This window comes from Nelumbo nucifera, chromosome 1 (assembly GCF_055504915.1).
Source record: "Nelumbo nucifera cultivar China Antique chromosome 1, China Antique-T2T, whole genome shotgun sequence".
Classification (NCBI taxonomy): domain Eukaryota; kingdom Viridiplantae; phylum Streptophyta; class Magnoliopsida; order Proteales; family Nelumbonaceae; genus Nelumbo; species Nelumbo nucifera.
This window is the reverse complement of record NC_142649.1, coordinates 85,091,286-85,100,739: the sequence shown is the minus strand read 5'-3', so window position 1 is coordinate 85,100,739 and position 9,454 is coordinate 85,091,286. Positions and strand designations below refer to the sequence as shown.

General features: G+C 33.6%; 1 long non-coding RNA gene across 3 annotated transcripts; it reads left to right on the top strand.

Annotated features, from left to right (window-relative positions):
• The first annotated feature begins 1,065 nt into the window (after positions 1 to 1,065).
• LOC104599492 (uncharacterized) lies at positions 1,066 to 6,456 on the top strand. Of its 3 annotated transcripts, XR_016075928.1 has the most exons (7): positions 1,066 to 1,332; positions 1,502 to 1,620; positions 2,335 to 2,473; positions 2,545 to 2,617; positions 2,725 to 2,817; positions 2,918 to 3,008; positions 6,190 to 6,456. It is a non-coding gene; the product is annotated as an uncharacterized LOC104599492 (long non-coding RNA). The 3 variants fall into 3 exon arrangements; XR_735523.3 differs by lacking the exon at positions 2,335 to 2,473 and having other exon boundaries at positions 1,070 to 1,332; XR_735522.3 differs by lacking the exons at positions 1,502 to 1,620; positions 2,335 to 2,473 and having other exon boundaries at positions 1,074 to 1,332.
• Positions 6,457 to 9,454: the final 2,998 nt, after the last annotated feature.

Genomic DNA, 9,454 nt, shown 5'->3' with positions numbered 1-9,454 from the left:
GTAGTCTGGCGTCCCGCGAGAAGCTTCCTGTCTGACAACCGTACCTGTCAACCCAAAAAGCTGCACCCACGTCCCTTGTCTGACGGCACAGTATTTGCCAACTCTGCGAACTGCGCTCATTGTCTCTCGCTTGGCAGTGTCGTGCCTGCCAACCCCGGAGGTTGTCTCCTGCCTAGCGGGACCGTACCCTACAATAGTCGCATTAGCCCACCTACTCCTCAGTCTTGATGACAACAACCAATCACTCCGAGACGCTACCTAACAATAGATCGCCGCAGTAGAGATTTGGAATTAGTCCCACCAAATCTGCCAGAGTGTTAGTATATAAAGACTTTAACCCCCCCACGGGCCAAGGTATCGCATATTCACCACTCTCTAGCTTTCTCATCTTCTTGCAAGTTCGTTCTCTTCCAGCTAACAACAGAGTACTAATTTAAGCATCAAAGTATTCCCACCGGATGAACAACCCTAGGTTCCTTTGTCTTTCTCCACACAAGTACCTTTTGCCTATCGCCAGTTAGAAGCAGAGTCACTTCTAGCTAGGAGCTAGGAGTGGCTGGATTGCGCATTGGGATTAGTATATTTCCTTTTTATTATGCAACTTCAATTAATAAATATGAAAACCACATCACCTCACTCACCACATATGAAAAGATTGCAAATAGTGGCTATTTTATTTAAAAAAGTGGGAATGGAATATAAATATAAATAAAAAATAAAATGAATTTAATATATCATAACAAATGATGAAGAGTGGGGATCACCGTGTGAACGGGGATGGGGTGGAATAAGGCCATGGCCCCACTCTATTACAATTATTAGTGATAAAAATGATATGTAATGCCAATTTTAAGTCGTTAAAAGCCTTTAACATGATTTATTTATAATATATGGAAACATATATTTAGAGTCTGTACGGTAGAGGCATTTAGTAAAAAGTGCCTCTATATAGAAAAAGCAACCATGAGAGGCATTTTTGGTATTAAATACCTTTAATATTGTATTCGATACTATTCGATACCACTAAGGGCTTTTTTGGTATTAAATACCATTTACAACACCACGTTTTATTCCTTCATTTTAATGCCCAATTGCAAATCTAGCTGAGACGTTTCACTTCGTTTTCTTCTCTCCGCTTACCTATCGAACCAGAGAACAGACGCGACAGTCGTAGCGGACAGTGGTTGCGTCGCTGATTGTTCAAGGCCCCTCTCAACATTTGATTGATATTGGCATTGAAAGCAAACAATAAATGAATCACATTGCAAGGGTTTTTGAAGATTTGAAGTAGCCCTAACTGATAAGAAGAACACAACAACTCCATTGCAACAGGTTAGGGCTTTGAGATTTTAGATTTTTCTTTCTGATCTAGTTCATTTGAGCTTTTTTCTGTTTAAATATAAAACAAATTGTTTCTAATCTCCTCTCCTCCTCCAAATAACCCTCCTCACCTCCTCCCACTCCTTTATTCTAAATGATTCAATGGATCCAAATCTCTAAGGCAGAGCAGTGTATGAAAGCTAAACATATCAGAAGAATGACAATAGTTGTGGTTTAGTATTCCAAGCCTCGAATCCACAGACTTCACAATTCTTTCGACGCACAACTCTAAGAAGTTTCGTGAGTTTCTTCAATTTTCCATCATTCTTTCACATTTCTACACTGTTTGTCTGCTATTTCTGATGATTTCATATATCAATTACTATTTTTCAAATTCTTATTCCAGATTTAGTATTTTGGCATACTGATGCTATTTATTTAAATATTCTCGATGGAACATGATTTACTGATGGTATATGAAATAGAAAATGAGGCATTAAATAAGTGAAGGAAATGAAACAGTTCTTCCGAGTTGGCTGTATTTGTCATCCAGGAAGCTACAGTTGGATGAATTTGAGTCATTTGACCTGTTAAAACCTGGTTTTGATGTTTTGGACTATTCTGTCTATGTAAGATCAACACTTGAGTCATTCCAATTCCAAACTCCCCAGTTCTAGAGAGTAGGGTCAACCTAGTAATCTACTGAGCACTCTTGAGATCTTTTATTGAGAACCAAATGATGGCCCATACATCTTACCATAACACCTATTAAATTCCTCTAAGTTTGACAAAGCAGAGCACCATAAGCTGATTGTTTGAAAAAAAAATCCTGAACCAGTCCCATATCACCATTAGAGATAGTAAAGGCACAAATTAAGAAAAACCTCAAGTAGAGTCCTATAACATCTTTTAGTTTTGTATCCTTGTGTTGGGATTACTTGCTAAACCTCTAAGTTGCTCTAGAAACTGAAGTATTTTACACCTTTTCATAATTTCTGATTACTCCATATCCAGGTGCACCTGGATTGCCCAAGTAGAAACTATCGATTTTGAGTTGTGGAGTTCCTGCTTTTTCTCATTAAATACTTTCATTTCTCTTATTCCATATGCCCGAAATGATTGCTGGTCTATTCCGTATGACCTTCTGATCCAGGTATATTTGATCACCTTTGTGACCTAGTTAGTTTGAAATTTCATTGAAGAAATTCAAATTTGGGTTTATAGGTACCTGCACTTGAGTAAATTGGTGACTCTCCAAGGAGCATCAGGTGCTTTCTTACGCCTTCTCTTTGATCAGGTGATTCTCTCTTCAACCTGAGATAGTACTTGCGATAACATGGCTTTGCTGTTTTATAATGAATAATTGCTGGTTTGGAACATAATTTTTTTCTAAACTTGATACAGCTCATTTTCTCTCCTATTTTCATTGGGGTCTTCTTATCTACTCTGGTTACTCTAGAGGGGAGGCCATCACAAGTAGTGCCAAAGCTTCAACAGGTGCAGTTTTATCATTTCTGTTTTTATATTTTGCATTAGTTTCTTTCAAGGAAATTTGCCTCTATTTTATACTTATATTTTGTATGTTCACCATTTGTAGGAGTGTTTTAAAATGCGGAGGCGTGACACAAGGCGTTCCACTACCTAGAGGCGTGAGGCATAGCTCAGAACATGAGAGGCGTAAGTCTCAAGTATGTATCTTTTTTTATAATTATAGTGGGTACTAATAAAAAATAGATATTTTAAGCATAAAAACATATATAACACTAAAATGACTTAATTAAATTGCAGCACCTAATCAAATAAAAAAAAAGAGTATTAGTTAAAATTCACAAATTATAATTTCTATCATTCACTTCAAATTTCTAATTTCTATGAGCATTCAGTTTCTACTTTCTGCAATTCACAAGCAAAACCAATAAACCATTTATCAAATTCAAAAAAGCAAAATTTATCAAATTCAACACTGCAAAAATTTGAAGGCTGAACAGATGAACTGATGAAGTTACAGCCAGCAGTTGGGTCTTGTCCAATTGGCCTATTCAGTCCATTAAACATGGCTGTGTGGCATAATTTATTCATGCAGCTCTGTTCAAGAAGGCTGAGATAGAGCTACTAAAATCAAGAAAAAAAAGAAACAAATAACAAAGAAAAAAAGAAATGGAGAACATAACAACTAACCATTGAAGCTTATTATCCAAAAAACTGTTGCAGCTTTGTCACAATTCACAGCCGCCCAGGTTGGTTGGTTGGTCCAGCAGCTCCAAGCCTCCAACCTCTATTCGATTGCAATTGAAAATAGAATAAAAAAAGACCACATCTGAGAAATTTCAGGTTGCTCGAAGAAAAAGAAAAAGAAAGAAAGAAAGAAATTGCAGGTTGCTTGAACTTGTAGGTTGTAGAGTGTGGAAGAAGAAGATGAAAGGAAAAGAAAAAAAAAAAAAAAACATACCAGATTGCACGAACTCAAAGTTGAAGGTTGAAACTTGAAACTGAGTGAGTCTTGTTCTTTGCAACTTGTAGTTCGCACATACACAGTTCAGAGTCTTCAAAGTTCTCTTTCAAGCCCTAATGTTTGGGTTAGAACATAATCCAAAGAGGGATATTTCCCCCTCTTTTACACTTAAAAGATGATTGTATACAATAGGGACCATGATATAATGGTGGCCCCACCAATTAGAACATAAAAACTTAAAAACAAATAACATGTATGTTTAAAAACGCCAAATGTTTAAAAGGTGTATGCCTAAAAGGTTTGACCGCTTCTATCATGTGCCTTTGGGCGTTTTGGGGGCGCCTCGCTCGGAGGCGCGTCTTCAGGCGTACGCCTTTTAAAACATTGGTATTGGCAAATTGGTTCAAGATTTAAACCTGGCTCTGATACTACTGAAGGGAAGGGAGATCCATTATATGGATGGCCAAACCTTACAAGAAGGTTGGGCGAAATTTCAAAAATTTCTTCTCCCATCCAGGAATCGTATTCCCAATTTAAAAAACTACATTTTCAAGATACGTTCTTGTAACCAAACCGGACCAAATCTGAAACTAAGATTAGGGAGAGGTATACCTGATACGGAATCCACGCAAAAAACTCCTTCCAATGCAAGTGTTCACGCCCAAAGAGTACTAAATCTTCCTTCAACTGAAGATGACACAGCATAGGATGAGGTAGGATCAACAGGTAGTTTTTCACCAAGAATCTTTGATTCTTCAGTAAGAATCGAATGGGGTAGTGAGTACAGTTTTAGAATTGTTTCTTCTAGCAAGAAACAATATCAAGATCAAATCTTGATCAATTCTAAGAAATGAAGATCGAATAGGGTAAGACGACAAGAACAGAGAGAAAAAACTAATGGCAGAATAGTCAAAATGTGTTGTGTATATTTTCAAATCCGCCCTACTCTTTATATATAACCCTTAAAGAGATGATCTCCTAATCTGATTAGGAGTTTTTTTATTCAAATCTTTATTTGGATCTGAACTCTTTAAGCGATAAGGATAATCCATTATCTTATCTACAGATCAAGATCAGTTACTCCTAATCAAATTAGAATTTTCTGATCCAAATCTCTATTTGGATTTAGATTCTTTAAGTGGATAAGATTTATCCTCTTATCCTCATCTGCTGATCCATACTTAGATTCGTCCCTAATTAATTAATCCAATTAACCCAATTCGAAATGGGCTTTAGGCCCATTAAGCTTTTAGGCTCACTTCCTTTTAATGATGGCTAGCTTGGCTCTCCTTGTATGGCGTGGGACCTTATCATTGATCTACATATTAGTCGCATGGGTTCAGTCCAGCCTTAGTTACAAGGCCTGACCGAATTCACTATACGACATAGTGAACCCCTAAATCCATCACCATGGGCTCTTAATAAGCCCAACATTTACACTAAATGGTCATTGGGTCCAGTCATCTTATGAAAGCCCAAGGACTGCAAGCCCATTAGGTATAACCCTCAATGGTCTTACACTTAACCTCTCAGCCTATAATGATCCGACACTATCCGACAAGAGATAACCTCTCCCTCGGTTGTAAGTTAAGGTGATGCACTCTTTACTCACATGGATCCCGATAATTAAAACATTTTGCAAATAATTTGTAAAAACATAATATATAAGTATATCTCTATATAAATATATTTTGCAAAACCAATTTTCAAACATATTTGAAATCTACTACCGGCAGTTTAGGTTTCCATCAGAGAGTACAGTTTTTCGACCATTCACTGTCCGACAAAGGGGTTGATTCTATCACCATGATCACCCACTCAGATGAATTCTCGGACTGTCCCAACATACTCAGGTTTTGACTCCCTTTAAGGATCTCACTAATTGGCACATCAAACACAACCCAATTCGATACTTAGTGTAGTATCATAATCGAGTCTAGGGGCCAGGTATAAACATTACAATTTTGCCCATCTGTCTCCAAGGTCCAGGGCAACACTGGAACTTGGTCCGATTCAGGGTTTCAAAAAAACCCACACTGCATGCACCTCAGGTCTCACCATAGTAGCTGAGACAAGCCATCCCAACCAACTTGGCAGCAAATCAGTGTCAGCCTTGACAGGATAAATCTCCCTAGATCTATCCAACGACTGTGAAAATTATAAACTAACACGAGTTTCATATGTATCCAGTTTAAGGGTATTACACAGAAACACATTACAATAACATGAATCAAATATGTACTTTATTCATTTACAATAAATATCATAATGTGCATCATGCTAATTGAAGCTAAAGACATACACTTTCTAACAATGCTAAAGATAGTTGACACATTACATACATGATTAATCATTGATGTACATAGTTTTTTTGTTGCATTATTAGGATGAACCCTAAAGTTTCTTTAATAATGCAGGAGGGAAGAATTCACCTTTATACAATATCCACGATTTTATTTTTTGAGATGTTTGGCCCCTTGTAAGTTTCACTTTCATATCTTGTCAAATCCCCTTATGGTTTTGTTAATGGTGAATGATAAATCTTAAGCTAAATAGAGCTGTCATGGGTTGGGTTTGATCTTGGACGAGACTAATCCATTATTCTAAGTCTAGGAAATCATTTTTATTGAATTGATTTTTGGGCTGATTTGGTATAATATTTGGATGGTCTATGTTGGTTGAAATCGTAGTATGAATTTTTGAGATCAATATATTGATCTTAGTAGACTATTTCAATGGTCTAGATTTGTTAATCTAGGTCTTGCAAACAATATACCAAAGCTTCAAATAATCTTTGTCCAATCAATCAAATTAATACAGTTTTTGAAAAATATGTCAACTAGAGTGATTTAAAAACATGCAAAAGATTTGGACCATAAGAATGGCCTCTGAGATCAATTAATTAATACCAATTCAGCCCATCCAAATGAGATAACAAATAAACAGAATATTATTACATCATTAATTTGGATAGCTGTGGTGGTGATAATGGGTTATTGGGCAGTGCCATCCCAGACCCTGGGCCTATGCCTTTAAATAAACTGGCAAGTCTTTTTACGAACATCTTCCGATGGTCAAGATGGACAAAAGGTGTGAACTTTTAGGGGTATTTGATCAGCAAAACTGTTAAATGGAAGATTTTAGGTTTCGTAAGAAACGGAATTTCATTAGATGCTTTCAAAGTTCAAAGTATCAGAAATACTATGCGTTTTGGAAAAGAAAATTTAAGAGACATATTGGAATATGATAGATATGGATGAACAATTAAGATACGTATGGAAATACATGGAAATGTTATAAATACTCCAATAAATCATAAATAAATATCAAAGTCACTAAATATAAGACATAAATTAGTTATTTATGCATAAAAATAATATGTTTTAGTGTGTTTTATGGAAAAACATATTATAATCAATATATGTGAACAGAAACATACTATCTAATAAAGTACCTAATTCATTCCAATTTTCCGAGTTACATTCTAATTTTATAAAATTGTATGGATATATGGAAATAATAGATTAAGTAATTATTTTTCATGTTTCATTTTAATTTTCTAAAAATAGATCATTGTTTTTTATTCAAATTTTACATGTTTTATTCTAAAAATTAAATTAAATTTAAGAAAAACAAATATGTAACAGAAAAATTGAATCGACTTATGGACATAATAGACAAATAATTATTTTGCATGTTTCATTCTATTTCTCTAAAAACTAAATAATTATTTATTTTTATTCAAATAATTATATTGCATGTTTTATTATAAAAATTAAATTAAAATTAAGAAAAGTAAATATGTAACAGAAAAATTGAATTGATTTATGGACATAATAGATCAAATAATTATTTTGTACATTTCATTCTAAAAAACTAAATAATTATTTATTTTTATTCAAATAATTATTTTGCTTGTTTTATTCTAAAATTTAAACTAAAACTAAAAAATTAAATATGTAACAAAAAAATGAATTGGTTTTTGGACAAAATAGATCATCCATATTTTTACTATAAATATTTATTACTAGAATTTAGATCATTGCAAAACATTAGAGAAATAAATAAATATTTATATTCTAAAAATAAAAAAAATTAAAAAACAAATTAAATTGTTCACATGATATTTGAATATATTGTTATATGGAATTACGAACCATCTTAGATTTGTCTTAGCTCTACAACATACTCAACCTATAGGGTTAAATCACATAAAATTGAAGAAATTATATATTATTCCAACAATTAAAAAACATAAAAAATCAATTATTTAGAAGCAATTTTGATTGATTTATGGACATGGTAGATCATCTATAGATATATAATATAATCAATTTTTAGAGGTAGATCATAAGAAAAAACCTAAAATTTTTCATTTTTATTTTCAGATTTTTTACTATTCGGGATTTTTTTCAGATATTCACAAAGATCTACATAGAGAAGCAAAATAAGTGGGATTTTTTGCATAAGAATAGCTTATCAACATATATAAAGATGTTTTTAAGCATCCAAACTAAAACATTAGCTAAAAATGTAAAAAAATCTGAAAAAAGCATACCTATTTTCGTTATTCTTTTCACAACCTTGAAAAACTCATTGAATCTTACAAATTTATGGATGTTTTGGTGGATTTTTGCAAGATTTGAGTCTCTAGGAAAGTTAAAATGCTTTATGGAGAGTTTGGGGAAGAAAGAGGGCTTCTGTAATGGATTTAGAAGCCATCTTTCGAAACCACTTCAATTTGTGTTTTCGCAACAGAAAAGTCGTTGTGTATCGATCGATACGCTACCATATCGACCGATACATGACCGAAACTTATCGATATGGCATCGATACACCTTCAGCACAACGAAAAGAAACGATAGCATTGATTTGGGACCATTCCCCATGCCAAGAACCCGAAGATACGATATGTATAGGTGATGAAATATTAAACCTTTGATGCTTTCAAATTTTTGGCCATTTTGGGTTTTCATGAGCTTTTTAGGGCATAGGTCTTTCTAACTTCCTATCTTTCATTATTATCAAATAGAGAAGGACTACATTTTGGTCTTCCAAGCATTATAAAACCCCAAAAGATCACACGAAAAAGACTTGCCAAATGCTTCCTTATATTATATAATACATATATATGTATCATATATAACAAAATATGTTATAATATGTATAAGCATAAAATATTGTATATAATATTATGTCATTTTATAATATTTATACCTATGTTTTCAATCTGCAATTGACCTGGTTGATTGAACCGTTCAAACCATCACCCAACTTTAATTTTGAGTCTAATTTTGTTGAAACCTGATATTTAGTCCAAAACTGATGACTTTGTCAAAAACTGTTTGATCCAAATGATTATTAATGCTATTTCAAGTTCTATTGAAATAGTAGTTAACTTCTAAGAAATCTCTTCATGATACAAATACAAGCTCAAAAGTACATATTTGTATTTGTACTCCTTCCAAACTAAAACTTCATATTGTAGTTGAGTACTACAAAATCTCTTTGTAAAGAAGTCAGACTACTAAATCAGATCGCATATCCGACATTATTAACATATTCGAATTGGAATATGCGTTTGTAAGATCCGATCAGATATTCATATGGGCTATTTGTTTTATAAGATCGAATTCAAATATAATCTATATTCGAATCCGATCTTTGCGTTCATAATGCTGC